Raw genomic sequence first — 15,848 nt, 5'->3', positions numbered from 1 at the left:
AGCCACACAGGTGCCCCCAGTTTCTGCACATTCTTGCCTATACTTGTTGCCACTATTTTTTTATTTTAGCTATTCTGATAGATGTGCAGTGAAACCTCCCTGTGGTTTTAATTTTCATTTCCCTACTAGCTAATGATGTTGAACATCTTTCCATGTGTTCATTTGCCTTCTGCCTATCAGTGAAATGTCTGTGCTTGATTTTTTGCCCATTTTTTAATTGGATCAATTGTTGTTTTTTCTAATGTTGAGTTTTGAGGGTTCTTTACACATTTTAGATACAAGATCTGTGTCAAACACATGATTTGCAAATATTTTCTCTCAGTCTGTGGGTTTTTAAAAATACCCTCAACAGAGTTTTTCAAAGAGCAAATTTTTAAAATTTAGATGAGGTCCAATTTAGCACTTTTTCCTCTTATGAATAGTGTTTTGGGTATTAAATCTAAGAACATTTTTCCTGCCTAGCCCTAGGTCCCCCACATTTTCTCAATGTACCTAAGTTTCACTTACAATTCCATGATCCATTTTGAGTTAATTTTTATGTAAGAGAGAAGATCTAGGTGGAGATTCAATTTTTTTTTTTTTTTTTTTTTTTTTTTTTTTTGACAATGGATGTCCAGTAGCTCCAACACTATGTATTGACTTAACCTCCTTGGTCAAAATTAAGTGGCCATCTTTGTTTGGGTATATTTCTGTATTCTCTCTTCTGTTTCACTGATCTATATAGGTCTACCCCTCTTCCTACCCCTCCTCCAGTATATCACTGGCGTGATTACTAAAGCTATATTAGAAGCTTTAACATTAGGAGAAGCGATTATTCCTTCTAGTTTTTCAAAGTTATTTTGGCTATTTAATGGACTCTACCTTTCCATATAAGTTTTAGGAAATTTATCTGTCTACCAAAAAAATAAAAATAAAAAACAAAAAACACTTTCTGAAACTTTGATAGAAATCGTATCAAGCCTATAGATAAATTTTGGAAGAAATGATATTTTCACTATATTCAGTCTTCTAATCCAAAATATGCTGTATCTCTCAAATACTTAAGGTTCTTTTTGATTGATTTCATCACCTTATAAATTTCATTATATAAATTCTGTATATGATTTGTTACATTTATACCTATATACTTCATTCTCTGTGGAGAAATTCTTGGCTGGTATTTTTAAACTTTGGTTTTCACTTGTTTATCAGTAGTATATATATGCATACACATAGTGACTTTATGTGTTGCTCTTGTGTCCTGTGTTTTATGACAACTGCCTTAGGTCTTGTTAGATAGGGTCACCATTTGATTCAAATTAATGTTAGCGTCTATTTATTACATTTCTCATTCATGTTTTCCTTATTATTGTTTTTCTCGTGGTTTTCCTGGTCTTTGGTAGAATACATCATTTTCTATTTTATGCTGGATATTTTGATTATTAGGAGACTCTTAATTGTACTTAAATCTTCTTTTTTAGCTGATATTTGCCCTTTTAGATTTAGTAGGTGAACCCTGGTTCACTTTTGTGGGGCTTAGTTTCACTGACAGGTTAGTTTTCAGAGCCCATGCAATGCTGTTCTGGTCTCCTTCATTCTTCTGTTGCCGCTGGAGCTCTGGATCAATCCTTGCTGGTGTCATCTGTGGAGACAGAGTACCTCCCTTGGCTGCCCGGTTTTGTGGGTTCCTTTTGTTGGGGTTGGGAGAGCCCAATTTGTTGGGCCTGAATTTCCTTATTCCACTGGGTGAAAGGTAGGTAAATACAGGTCCCTGGGATGCTGCCCTGATGGGCAGTCTGCCTGCTGGTGCCCTAGCTGTGAAGTGAGGGCTGAGTTGGCCCACTGTGTTGCTAAGTTCAGTGGATCGAACTACTGCTAGGACCAGGGTGTGAGGGGAGAATGATAGGGCAACTCACAACCTTTGTAAGCATAAAAAAGACACAAGAAAGGCAGAGACCTTTAGTTTTTAAAATGTGGTCCCTGAACCAGCACCAACAGCATCAAGGAGACACTGGTAGGAAATGCAAATGAAAACTCTGATTCAGACCTGAGTAGGTCAGAAACTTTGGGGTGAAGCCCAGAAAAAGGTGTTTTAAACAGTTGCTTCGGGTGACAGAAAGTTTGAGAACTGTGGCATAGACAATGGCTATAATTAAAATGAACATGGCCTCCTAGGGCCCTCTTCTGCTCCTTACAGAGATGTCCCCAGAACGGTCTTAAATGGGAAAAAGAATCTGCCAAGTACTATTTATGAAAATGTTTCATAAATATTTCATCCACAAATACTCTTCTCTACCCAAGCTAGAAGAACCACATTAGCAATCTGAAGAAAACACATAAAATAATAATATCAAATAATTATTTGAAACTGCCACATAAGACAATAATTATCCCATTCAAAAAGCCACATAAAAAATTTATGGGCTATTTTTTTATTCTTCACCTATGTTTCTTCATCCTAAATACCCTTGCAAAACCTGTTGTCTTTTAAGACTTTTGAAAAACAAACAAAATGAACAAGCAAGACTTTTGAGAGGCAATAGTATAGATTGGTTAAGAATATACACTCCAGAGCCAAACTGCCTGGGTTCAAACCCGGCCTCCATCACCTATCAATTGTGAAACTGTTCACTTTATGTAAGAATTAAATGAGAAAGTAGACGTACAAGCATACAACTATGCTTTATAAATGATGGCTATTAAGGCACTAATATCCAGTAGATACCAGCCATGTGGAAAATGCTTTAAATTGCTTTTCTAGTAATTGAGACAGGTATATGTGATTTTAGCCACACTCCTATTGCGTATTTTATCTTCTCCGCGGGTAAAAGAATGTTAGTTTGGAGTTTCTCTAACATCAACTGCCTAAGTGTCATGCTCTAACAAGCAACAACTTCTCTTCCTCTCTGCCATCTGCTTGGCAGCTGCAAAGCAGCAACCATGCATGAATGCATCTCCATCCATGTTGGCCAGGCTGGTGTCCAGATTGATAGGGACTGCTGGGAGGTCTATTGCCTGGAACACAGCATCCAGCCCAGTGATCAGATGCCAAGTAACAAGACCACTGGAGGAGGAGATGACTCCTTCAACATCAAGAGTTCTTCAGTGAGACAGGTGCTGGCAAGCATGTGCCCAGGGCAGTGTTGGTAGACCTGGAATCCACAGTCATTGATGAAGTTCGCACTGGCACCAATAGCCAGCTCTTCCACCCTGAGCAGCTCATCACAGGCAAGGAGATGCCACCAATAACTATGCCCAAGGGCACCACAACATTGACGAGGAGATTACTGACCTTGTCTTGGACCGATTTCAGAAACTGGCCAACCAGTACACAAATCTACAAGGGCTTCTTGGTTTTCCCCAGCTTTGGAGGGGGGACTAGTTCCTCTGCTGATGAATCATCTCTGTGGATTATGGCAAGAAGTCCAAGCTAAGTTCTCCAATTTTCCAGCCCCACAGGTTTCAACAGCTGTAGCTGAGCCCTACAATTCCATCCTCACTATCCACAACAACCTGGAGCACTCTGATTGTACCTTCAGGGTAGACAGTGAGGCCATCTATGACACCTGTTGTAGGAGCCTTGATATTGAACACCCAACCTATAGTAGCCTCTATAGGTTGATAGATTAAATTGTGTCCTCCATCACTGCTTCCCTCAGATTTGATGGAACCCTGAATGTCGGTCTGACAGAATTCCAGACGCATCTGGTGCCCTATCCCCACATCTACTTCTCTCTGGCCACATATGCTCCTGTCATCTCTGCCGAGAAAGCCCACCACAAACAGCTTTCTATAGCAGAGATCACCAATGAATCCTTTGAGCCAGCCAACCAGATAGTGAAACGTGACCTTCGCCATGGTAAACACATGGCTTATTGCCTGTTGTACCATGGCAACATGGTTCCCCAAAGATGCTAATGCTGCCATTGCCACCATCAAGACCAAGTGTACCACCCAGTTTGTGGACTGATGCCCCATTGGCCCCAATGTTGGCATTAATTACCAGTTTCCCACTGTGGTACCTGGTAGAGACCTGGCCAAAGTACAGCAGGATGTGTGCATGCTGAGCAGCAGTGCTGAGGCCTGGGTCTGCCTGAACCACACGTATGACCTGATGTATGACAAGTGTGCCTTTGTTCACTGGTATGTGGATGAGGGTATGAAGGAAGGAGAGTTTCCTAAGGCCTGTGAGGACATGGCTGCCCTTGAGAAGGATTATGAGGTGGTTGGTATGGATTGTGTTGAAGGAGAGGTTGAAGAAGAAGTTTAAAAAGTCACATAGGTGCTGCTTTTACAGGGAAGCTTAGTCTGTTTTAAACATTGAAAAGTGTGCTCTGATCAGTTAATTTGCATGCAGCAGTGTATACTCTCACATACAATTACTGGCCTATATTTTAAAACACAATGCTTTATTATAGACCCAAGCTGTCCATTTCTCTGATGAGTTTGAATGAAGTATTCCCTGTCTTAAATGGAAAGAAAGAAAGAAAGAAAGAAAGAAAGAAAGAAAGAAAGAAAGAAAGAAAGAAAGACAAAAGAACAGAAAAAAGAAAAGAAAAAGAAAAAAAAGAAAAAAGAAATCAAGAAAGGCAGGCAATATTAGTTTGGATTATAGGAGTATAATCACATCATGTGTCATAGTTAAGCTAATTTACACAAAAATGGTGAAAGCTATGGTTACAACCTGATTAGTATACTGCACTAATTGGATTATTCGATTGTACAGTCTTCTGGATATGTTTTGTTCTTCCTCTATATATATCTTATCCCTGAGAATACTTTATCAGTGTAACTGTTTATAGGTCTGATAACCAAAACAGAATGTTAAGTTTCATAAGTATAATACCTTACACAAATTGATGTCCCCAGCACTACAGTATATAGTGTGTGACATAGAATAGGTACTCAAAAAATGTCTATGGAACTGAACTTCAAACAAACAAACTCTTATAGCAGTCATCCATTTAAAGCCAATGAATCCTATTTTTGTTTTTTTCCCTCTGATACTCTTTTTGGCCCCTCTGATTTATAAGAACCTAGAAATGTTAAGAATTGATGTTTAAAGAGTCTTTTCAAACTTTTAAATCCCACTAAATCTGTTGCTGCAAGTTTTTGTTACTTCCTACTTTGATAGTTCAAACTTTGAAGAGTTTCTCAATCTTGCATTATTGGCTGTCAGGAACATCTATCCAGAATCCCCCAGTGCTTCCAGTTACAACCCCAAAACTCATTATTTCCCTATATCTTCACTTTTTTTTTCCTTATGTGCAACACTGTCATCTCTTGGAAGTTGCTCAAATTCTGCACCCATTCTTCATCCCCACTGCACAGTATATGCACATATCATATTGCTTGGTTTAGACATTTTTGATGGGTGACAATCATCTTGTTATACAAAACTTATGTTTTTCAGTTCATACAGCATACTGGTCCCAAATGATCTCCCTAACCATTGCCCTCCATACTGCCCACTGTACATCGGGGCCCTTCATATAAACACAAGGGTCTTGAGTTTGCCCTCTGTTAAACTTACTTGTCTCATATGCTGATACCCTGCTCACTCACACTTCTCAACAAACACCAAGTGCAATTCCTTATTTAGAATGAGTGTTTCCATTTTGGATGCCAGAGTATTTTCTTTTTAGTCCTCAGCAACTAGATTCCTCACTTCAGAAATGTTTTCCTAAGCTTACAGATAAAATTAATCACTCTTAGCCTTGCACTTTCAGGTAGCTTCTCTGTGTTTCTATTGCCTCATTTGTCACATTGTCACTTACTTGTTTACATGTCTTTTTCCCCTGGTAGGAGATAGCCCCTGTGTGTGATTCACTCTGAGAATCCCAGCACGCAGCAAAGCTCAATGAAATTTTTTAATTGAATTGAATAATCTCTTCAGTATTGCCTTTATACATACAACACTTTAGCAGTTTCTTGAAAGGAATTTTAAAATTTTATTCTTCCATATACCCTTACCCTAATCACCCTGCTATCCATGTAGATAGTGATTTAAAAAAACAAAATCAAAATTAAAGTTGTTGGAATACATTGAGGGAGGACGTTGTGATTATGTTCACAAATGTACACACTTTCTTAGCATTAAATGAAATATCAGAATACCTGATTCAGTGACACCATTGGTGGTGGTGGTATCATCATACCTGCAAGGCCTTGGGACCTCATTCATGTTAGAAAATTTCATTCAAAATGATTTCATCAGCCATATTTCAGGAGGGGATTTATGAAGATTGGCTCCATAAGGACTAGATAAAAGCTGTATGGCTAACTTTGATTTCTCCTAGAAAAAAAACTTTGCAATATTGTTTTTCTTATTACAAATGAATATGGACTTTTTTGGAGAAAAAATTTAAAAACACAATCACAAAGAATGTAAAAAGCAAGGAAATGTATTCCTAATGACTGAGACAGCTGCTACCAACACCTTGGTAGACAAGACTTTTCTGGGGAATGTGTATATCCTGCTGCAGTCAATGTTGCCATTTACTAAACACCTACTCCATGCCAAGCTATCTACATATTTAGCCCAGATGTCAGCTCAGCCCATTTTGGCTCTTAACGTCTTTGTTGGATTGAGATGAACTCCCGCTCTAGAGCCTAGGACAATTCTACACCTTATTCATTTTTATGAATTTTAGAGAAATTGGTCCTGTGGCCTTTGCAAATTGTCCCGGTTTTCATCTTATCTCAATCCAATTCCACAGTTTTAAATTGATCCATTATAATTCCCTCTTAGATATTTTTGTTTGTCCTGCCTTGCTTCAACCAGAGACCACCCAGCCTTTCTCCTTCTGGCCTTTCTCCAGCCCATGATCTCATCCCCTACCCACTTATTTTTATTTTAGGTCTCCACACTCTCTTTCCAAAGTTATTTTTAGAGATACTCACATTTATTTCCTCTTCTTAAGCCTATGACTTAAAGATAATCTTTTGTCAATTAAACCTGACCTCTGGGTTTTATCTTGTACCACAAATGTATTGATATTTCTTCTAAATAAGAAGAGTAATTAACCAAATAATTCTAGAGGGTAATACTTTTTTCACATCCTTATATAAGTATAATATTGTTTAATTCTCACAACATATAATGAAGGTACAATTAGCTCTATTTTACAGGTGAACCAAATGGAGAATAAAATGGATAAGTTATAATAGTGTTTTAAAATGTCTTCTAATACATCCCCACTAGTATATGATTCCTAAAGGTAGAACTTATGTCCTCTTCTCATTTTTATCTTCAGTGTCTAATCAGGGGCTGAAATATAGTAGGTAGGCAATAAATATTTTTTAAATAAACAAAATCACATGAGAGAATAAGTCCTATTATCCTTTATTACAGTTCTCATGTTGGTTGACATAACAATAGCTTTTGACACTGTTGATGGCTACCCACGCCATAAAGCACTGCCTCCACTTAACTCCCAGAACACTTGCTTCCCTGGCAGCTCGTCAGTATCCTTTGCTGGTTTTTCTCCCTTACTTAAAACCTTGCAACACCCCAGGGCTGTGTCCTTGGTTACCCTCGCTCTTCAATTTACACCAAAGACATTGGTGATTCCATCCAGTCTCATAGCTCTCTCTATATATTAACAATATGCTGGGGACTCTCATTTCTAGGTACAGTCTTGAACTGCCCAAACTTAACTCTGTTAATCCCACAAACCTATCAACACTGTTGGCCAGCTTAACCCAACAACCTTATACTCACCTTATGATTTCTCTCTCACTCCATACCCAATACCTTTAGAAAATCTATTGGCTCTAATCGATTCAGCACTCAATTTATCACCACCTCCTCAGCTACCATTCTAAGGTTGAGCCACCATTACTCCTCTTCCAAATAACTACAATGGCTTCCAACTGTTCTGCCTGCTTCTTTCTTTGACACTCCATATACTATTCTTACCACATCAGCCAGAGTGTTTCTGTTACCCCTTGTTCCAAACACTTTATAATCCTAATTTACACAAATAATAACCATAAAAAACACGTTTCTAAAATAATTGGGGGAAATGTGAATGCTTACTGGATATTTGGTAACACCAAGATTTTTATCTTTAGGTATAATAATGGTTTTATGATTATGTTTAAGACAATGAAGGTCTTTTCTTTCAAAGATATTACCAAATAGTTATAAGCCAAATGATATGATGTCTTGATTCTGCTTTAAAATAATCAGGAATTGAAGGACTGAGCAGGGATACAGAAGAAATAAGAATGGTCTTATATCAACAATTATTTTAACTGGATGTTGAGGCTCAATCGTACTATCTCTCTACTTTTACATATGCTTGAAATTTTCTATAATAAAGAGGAAAGAAAAATAATTCTCTAATGAATCTCCTTTTCACTCATGGTAAAAGGTAAAATCCCTTCGTGATTGCCCACCCTCCACCCATTTTTCTCACTGACTTCATTTCCTCCTGTTCCTTGAATTGCTCTTTATACTCCACCCTCTCTGCTGTTCATCAAACATTATCAGGCACAATTCCACCTTAGGACTTGTGCTCTAGATATTTTTATCTGTTTATATCTTCCTATCTCTTTCAACTCCTTTGAGATTTTGCTCACATATTAACATCTCAGTGAGATCTTGAATACCCTATCTAATAATGCAATTTGTCCCTTACTCACACCAAACTCCCAATCCTTACATGCTTCTCCTTCTTTCTACATATCGTTCATAACTTTTTCATAGTCTTTGCCATATTTATTATGTTTATTATTTGTTGAATACCTCCCCCCACTAAGATGCAAATTCTCAAAAGTAGTGGTTTTCATAAGTTTTTTTTCTCAGACATAGAAAATGGCAGGAATTCAACAAATATTTGTTAAAAGAATGAATCAATAGGCTGACACCGGTAGAACATAGATTCAAACCAGAGGGAGCTGTTTCCAAAGCCAATGTTCTCAAATGCTATTTCATGAATTATCACTTGTTAAAATGTCTCAAGTTACTGGCCAGTAAACCTCTGTAAAATTCTGTATCATCGACTGACTACTAACTGGTATAGAATACAGCATTTCCCTATTTCAATATAAAGCCAATTGTAAGTTTTCTGCAATGCAGTATACAAGCCCTGTGCCTCTTCTACCAGTCCCGTAGTTAGAATGTCCCCCAAAAGTGGCAACACACGGCCAAACCAGACTTTCTCTTCTTAAGAGATTGCTTATATTCCTGGCAATAGAATTTCAATGAATACCAAACACTCTACCTAATATTCTTGGCTCTAAGCAGGAATCCATTGATTTTGCTTCTTAAAACTTCTCTGGAGTTTGGAATTTAGTATGTGAGCAATCTTTTCCATCTAGGCATAAGAGCACTCTTTATTTAAAGGCATTTGACAATCAGGTAAGTGGGGTCTGGCCACTTGCTCAAATCTGTCTGTACTTCAAACTCGACATGGTAAATATGAAACTCATCATCTCTCCATAATTCAAATCACCTACTCATGCTCCTCTGACTTTTTCATTTCTGAGAATGACATCACTAATCTTATAACCAACAACTGCTTCAAAGACTCAAGTCACTTTTGATTTTGCTTCTCCTCATCAACTCATCAACTGTCACATCCAATGAAATCAACTCCAGCAAAGGTCTTACATTCATTTTCTTTCTGTCATTTTCTTCCCTTACTTCCACCCAAGTTAACCACTGCCTATCATTTACACACTGGCAATAGTCTCCTGCCTGGACTCCCAACACTACATCTGTATCCTATATACTCAGCCAAATCTTTCTTACTAAAGTAAAACTGTGGCTATCTACTCTCTTGTTCATAATGCTTCAGAGTAATGGTCCTTATCATTTAGGAAGTAGCTCAAAAAAATGTGTATATCATTTAAATTAACATTTTATTCCATTTCTGAGATCTGGAGCCCATTTATTGGTTTAACTGTCAGTGAACTACTGGTAAGGACTTGTTATAAAGACCCATTACAGCACACCCCCACTAGACACTACCAGCTAGGTTGATCAATTATGATTGCCTAATAAATTACTCTAAAGTGCAATGACTTAGAATTAAGCAATTCTTTTTCTCACTTACATATCTGTAAGTCAGGTGGGATAGCTTTGCTTCAGGTTGAAGTTTTGTTGGCTTTGGATCAACACTGAACATTGGGTCCAGATCTGCTCTATGTATCACTCATACTCTTTTAAAAAACAAACCATCCTTGGGGCTTTATCTCTTATGTTAGTTTTATGGCATAAGGCAAGCCAAAGTATGTAAGCACATCTAAACTTGAATCACACCTGATCACGTTCCATTTGGCAAAGAAAATTCCATAGCTGAATCCCAAGCCCAAACAAGATCTGGTCAGAGAAATATGCTCTGGCACAAGATAGAAGAGAAGGTAAACTTAACTTCAATGTATCACAACAGCCTTATATATTTACTACTCCCTTTCATGTTTGATGACTGCTGGTAATGAACATGATTTTAACTAGGATGATGACTGTGAATCAATAATTATGGTAATTCCTTATAAAAATAAAAATAAATATTATCATTTTAAGGTAATTTTAGCATGTATCTAAATACATTGTGTTATTTGTATATATCACATCATTCAGACGACAGTTACTTTTCTTCAGATAAGTCCCATATTTCTCTTATATTTTGTTTTATTTGCTTAGTATGTTTTTTTTCTACTTTTATTACTTACAAAAGTTATCAACATTTTATGATCTATTTCAAACGTCACCTTTTCTCTGAAACCTATTCTGTTTTAACTAATGAGATCTACCCACATTGAAATTTCACGGCAGTTTAAAAAAACTAACTCATGACATTCCAATTCTGTCCCATCTCAGCCAATTTATGTTCCTATTCTCACTCTAAGAATGAAGCTCATTGAGAATAGTACACCTGTCATGCTCTTTGTTTCTCCCGCTAGACCTTAGCAGTGATCTGCACTAGGCATTGTCTACTGAAGTTAGTTACAGGCAGGATGCTTCCAGGAGTCCCAAGCCCCTTTCTGCAGCAACCTCACTGATTTCTGTGTGACTTTGAAAAAGTCACATAACCTCTCAGTGCCCCATTTGCTCCAGCTGTAAAAATCAGAAGAACCATGCTTATCGTCAGGCTGTCTAATGATTCAGAGGCATTGTTAAGGATTAATGAGATAGAATAAAGCTCTCTGAGTCCTCTAAAGAAAGGTGCGATAGAGGAACAAATGAGTTATTATTATCTATTAGTAGCACCTTGCATAAAATTCTCCCCAACCCTGAAAATAAATTAGATAATTTTTGCAGAACAATTAACTCTTTCGGTCCATTAGGCAATGCATTAGCACATTAAATTTAATAATAAGAACTTACATATTCCATTTGCAAAGTGCATTCATAAATACATTATCTAATTTCACCTTCACAAATAATTTATGGAATGAGCAGAGCAAGTGTTAGTATCTGAAATCTGCATGTGAGGAAACTGAGGCTCAGGAATATTAAGTGGCTGTGCAAGTTTGAACAATTAGTAAATGATAAAGCCAAAATTTGAAATCATTGTTTTGACTATAAAGTCAGACCCACTTCCACCTTATCACACAAGAGTAAATATAACTATTATTACAGTGTGTAAAAATGTTCTGCATTGTCAATAATACCAGAAATCAAAATAGAACGTACAAACATCAACTCTGAAAAGGTAGAATGAATGGATTCAAATAACATTTACTGGTAAGTTACAATGGTATGACCAACATCAAAATCCATTAATTCACTTAGCAGGTATTTATTGCCTTGCTGATGTGGTAGCCATGCTGAGGATAACATGGTTCCTGCCTCTGAGAGCTTACACTTTAGTGGAAGCAAATAGAGAGTCAACATGCAATGAATAAGCAAGTGATTTCAGATAGTGAAAAACTAAGTAATGAAAATCAAAGGATGGTGGTATAGAGAACTATGGAAATAAGTATTTTAGACACACTTATTAGGGAGAATCCCTGAAGCGGTCAGATTTGAGCTGCACTCTGAACAATGAGGGGTTTGCCATGGAAAGATAAAGGAGAAGAACATTAAAGGATAAAGGGATGTGCAATAGCCCCGGAAGAGGACAGAACATGGCCTTGTAGAGAGTTAGTGTGAGAGTTCAGGCTGGGAAAAACTAAAAACCAGTTATTTCTTTTTTTTTTTTTTTTAATTTTTTTTTTTTCAACGTTTATTTATTTTTGGGACAGAGAGAGACAGAGCATGAACGGGGGAGGGGCAGAGAGAGAGGGAGACACAGAATCAGAAACAGGCTCCAGGCTCTGAGCCATCAGCCCAGAGCCTGATGCGGGGCTCGAACTCACGGACCGCGAGATCGTGACCTGGCTGAAGTCGGACGCTTAACCGACTGCGCCACCCAGGCGCCCCAAAAACCAGTTATTTCTTTTTTTTTTTTTTTAAATTTTTTTTTCAACGTTTATTTATTTTTTGGGGGACAGAGAGAGACAGAGCATGAACGGGGGAGGGGCAGAGAGAGAGGGAGACACAGAATCGGAAGCAGGCTCCAGGCTCTGAGCCATCAGCCCAGAGCCCGACGCGGGGCTCGAACTCATGGACCGCGAGATCGTGACCTGGCTGAAGTCGGACGCTTAACCGACTGCGCCACCCAGGCGCCCCAAAAACCAGTTATTTCTTAAGGAGGGGCGGTGGGGGGAAGGGATGTAATTCTATTGATCTAAACTTACACTGACAAAGAAGAATAACAAAGCTCCAAAAGTCTTTTGTATCTTCCTTGCTCATAGGATGTAAAATGTAGAAAAATGTGAAAATTAGTAATTCTCAATATCAATATTATTATTAAAGATTCCAAATGAACTAATGAAAACTGTTTTTGTAAATTATGTATGTGTAAAAATAAACAGTATTCCAATGGCTAGGACACTTAAAAAAAGAAGAAAAAAATTTCTCACTGGAAGGGAAAAAAAAGAATATATTTTTTTCTTATTTAAAAATACTAAAATTTATCTTTAGCTATTTCATTTTTTTCTATTTTCTTACTTTAATTATATAATTAGACCTATATTTATACATAGGAGAGCTAAATATCTACTCAATATTCCGTCTAAATTGCTTAATAGATTCCATCCGCTTTCTTAAAAAGCCAATTCTAATTTTTTTATGGAAATGCAAAGGCCCTAGAATAGCTTCAACAATCTTTTTAAAGTCTGTTTTTTATGTTTATTTCTTTTTGAGAGACAGAGAGAGAGAGAGAGAGAGAGAGAGAGAGAGAGAGCATGAGCAGGGGAGGCACAGAGGAACAGAGAGACACAGAATCTGAAGCAGGCTCCAGGCTCCCAGTTGTCAGCTCAGAGCCCAATGCAGCACTCAAACCATGAGATCATGACCTGAACAAAAGTCAGACACTTAACCTACTGAGCTACCCAGGTGCCCCAGCATTAACCATTTTACAAAAGAATAATTGAGAGGACTTACACTGCCTGATTTTAAGACTACAGTAATGAAAACAATGCATTATTGGCATAGACTAACACATTGAGGAATAAAAAAAGGACTCCAGAAAAAGACCTATACATACATAAATGGTTTTCAACCAAGGTGTGAAGTTAATTCCATGAAGAAACCTAAGTCTTTTTTCAAATATTGCTATATCAACCGAATATTTAAAATGTAAAAAAAAAAAGAGAGAGAGAGAGAGAGAGAGCACGGATCTCTAGCTCATTTCATACACAAGTTAATTTGAGATGGATCATAGATCTAAGTATAAAAACCAAAACTATGATGAACAAAACATAGGAAACTATCTCTGCAAAATGGGGGCAGAATTTCTGACAGGGCATAAAATGAACTAACTATAGAAAACAAAAATGGATTAGCTGGCCTTGGTCAACATGAAATATTTACACTGTCAAAAAATACTATTATTAAATAAGCCACAAGTTGAAAGAAAAAAAATTAGCAAAACGTATCAACAAAAGCCAAGAAACAAACTCTTAATTACAGAAAACAAACTAATGGTTACCAGATGGGAGGGAAGGAGAGGATGGGTTACATAGGTGATGAGGGTCCAGGAGGGCACTTAATGTGAGGAGCACCGGGTAGTATACAGAAGTGTTGAATCACTGTATCATATGCCTGAAACTAATACTACATTGTATGTTAACTATCTGGAATTTAAATAATTTAAAAAAAAAAGCATGTGAGAGGGGAGCCTGGGTGGCTCAGTTGGGTAAGTGTCCGACTTCAGCTCAGGTCATGATCTTGTGGTTTGTGAATTTGAGCCCCGCCTCACTCAGAACCTGGAGCCTGCTTCAGACTCTGTGTCTCCCTCTCTCCCTGCCCCTCTCCTGCTTGCACTCTGTCTCTCTCTCTCTCTCTCTCTCAAAAATAAACAAACATCAGAAAAAAATTTTTTAATAAAGTAAAAAAGCACATGAGAATTTTAAAAAAGAAGAAAAAAGAATGGAATCGGGATATATAACAAATTCCCTCATCAGTAATAAAACAACCCAGCAGATAATTGGTAAAGGACTTGGACACCTCATGAAAAAAGATATATAATAAATATACAAAGAGATCATCAAAATCTCTAATCATTACGGAAATAAAAACTAAAACCGCAATTGAATAAACATTACATATATACTGATGGGGCTAAAATTTAAAAAAAAAAAACAATACCTAATGTTGGTGAGCAAATTAAATTCTCATACCTTTCTGTGGTTGCACCTTTTATGATCTGTTTGGAAGTGTCATGTAAAATATTTATCCAAGGAACACAAATCTCTTTCTTTACACAGAAGTACATGACAATATTCATAGAAGGATTTTTTGGGTAATAGCTCCAATGAAAAACAACCCTAATATCCATCAATAGAATAAAGAAATTGTAATGTATTCATACAAGGGAGTACTACTCTGCATGAATAAAAAATGGCTTGCATAAAACTCAGGAATATCACACTAAGCAAAAGAAATGACACACACACAAATTACATGCTATTGGTTCCACTGTATGAAATCACGAATAGACAAAACGTGGGGACAGAGAGCAAAAAGAGGTTGAAGAGGATGATTGGTAAGAGGCCCATTTAATTTAGTGAGACAGCAACGTTTTATTTATATTTTGAGTAGGTGGTGGTAACATGAATATGTTGAATTGTGCAATCTCAAACAATTGCATGTCTGTGCATTTTGTTCTGTGTCTCTGGTAGTATGGTAATTGCATACTGGCAATTTAATTTTGATTAAAACATACATTACTTTCTTTCAAGATTCTTAAAAAAAGAGACATTGTAAATCTGGTTCTTCCATGGGAACCACTGAGGAAAGAGGGGAGACAATTCAGGTGGATGAATGAGGCTGACAGAGTGAAATTATATAGCCATCTGCTTATAAAAATTGTACCAGAAAGAGTTTGAGATTTGGTTAAGTGTTCAAGATTGAGTGTGATTCAAAAGTTAAAAGACTTCTATTTTTTTTTTTTTTAAACAAAAGTGTCCCTAAACGCAGGGGAATTAGTGCATAAGGTACTCATCAAAAAGAAAATAAGCTGTTTTAATGCCGGAAGAGGAATTAGATTTATTGGACTAAATGAAATCTGTACCGTTGCTTTTGGAATACACATTCAAGGGACCTCCAAGGGTTATAGTGACCATGCAAAATTTTCATATTATATACACTGATTCTGAACCTATGCTCAGAATATGGTTCCACTGTAGTGAAAACTAAACAATTTCAACAAATTCTAGACTGCACATGGGGTAAAAAAAAAAAAAAAAAAAAAAAAAAGATGGTTATTCCAAAGAGTAACTTTCCATCCATGGCATGTGCCCCAATTCATCTTCTCTAGATGTACTGACATGGGAGCTTGTTGACTTTCAACTAATTGATTAATCAACCA

The 15,848-nt window shown here is 37.1% G+C and overlaps 1 pseudogene; it reads left to right on the top strand.

Annotated features, from left to right (window-relative positions):
* Positions 1–2,850: 2,850 nt before the first annotated feature.
* LOC123611625 lies at positions 2,851–3,949 on the top strand (annotated as a pseudogene).
* Positions 3,950–15,848: the final 11,899 nt, after the last annotated feature.

The sequence above is a fragment of the Leopardus geoffroyi genome, chromosome C2 (assembly GCF_018350155.1).
Source record: "Leopardus geoffroyi isolate Oge1 chromosome C2, O.geoffroyi_Oge1_pat1.0, whole genome shotgun sequence".
Lineage (NCBI taxonomy): Eukaryota > Metazoa > Chordata > Mammalia > Carnivora > Felidae > Leopardus > Leopardus geoffroyi.
Note: the sequence above shows the minus strand (reverse complement) of the source record. Positions and strands in the feature narration are given on the sequence as shown.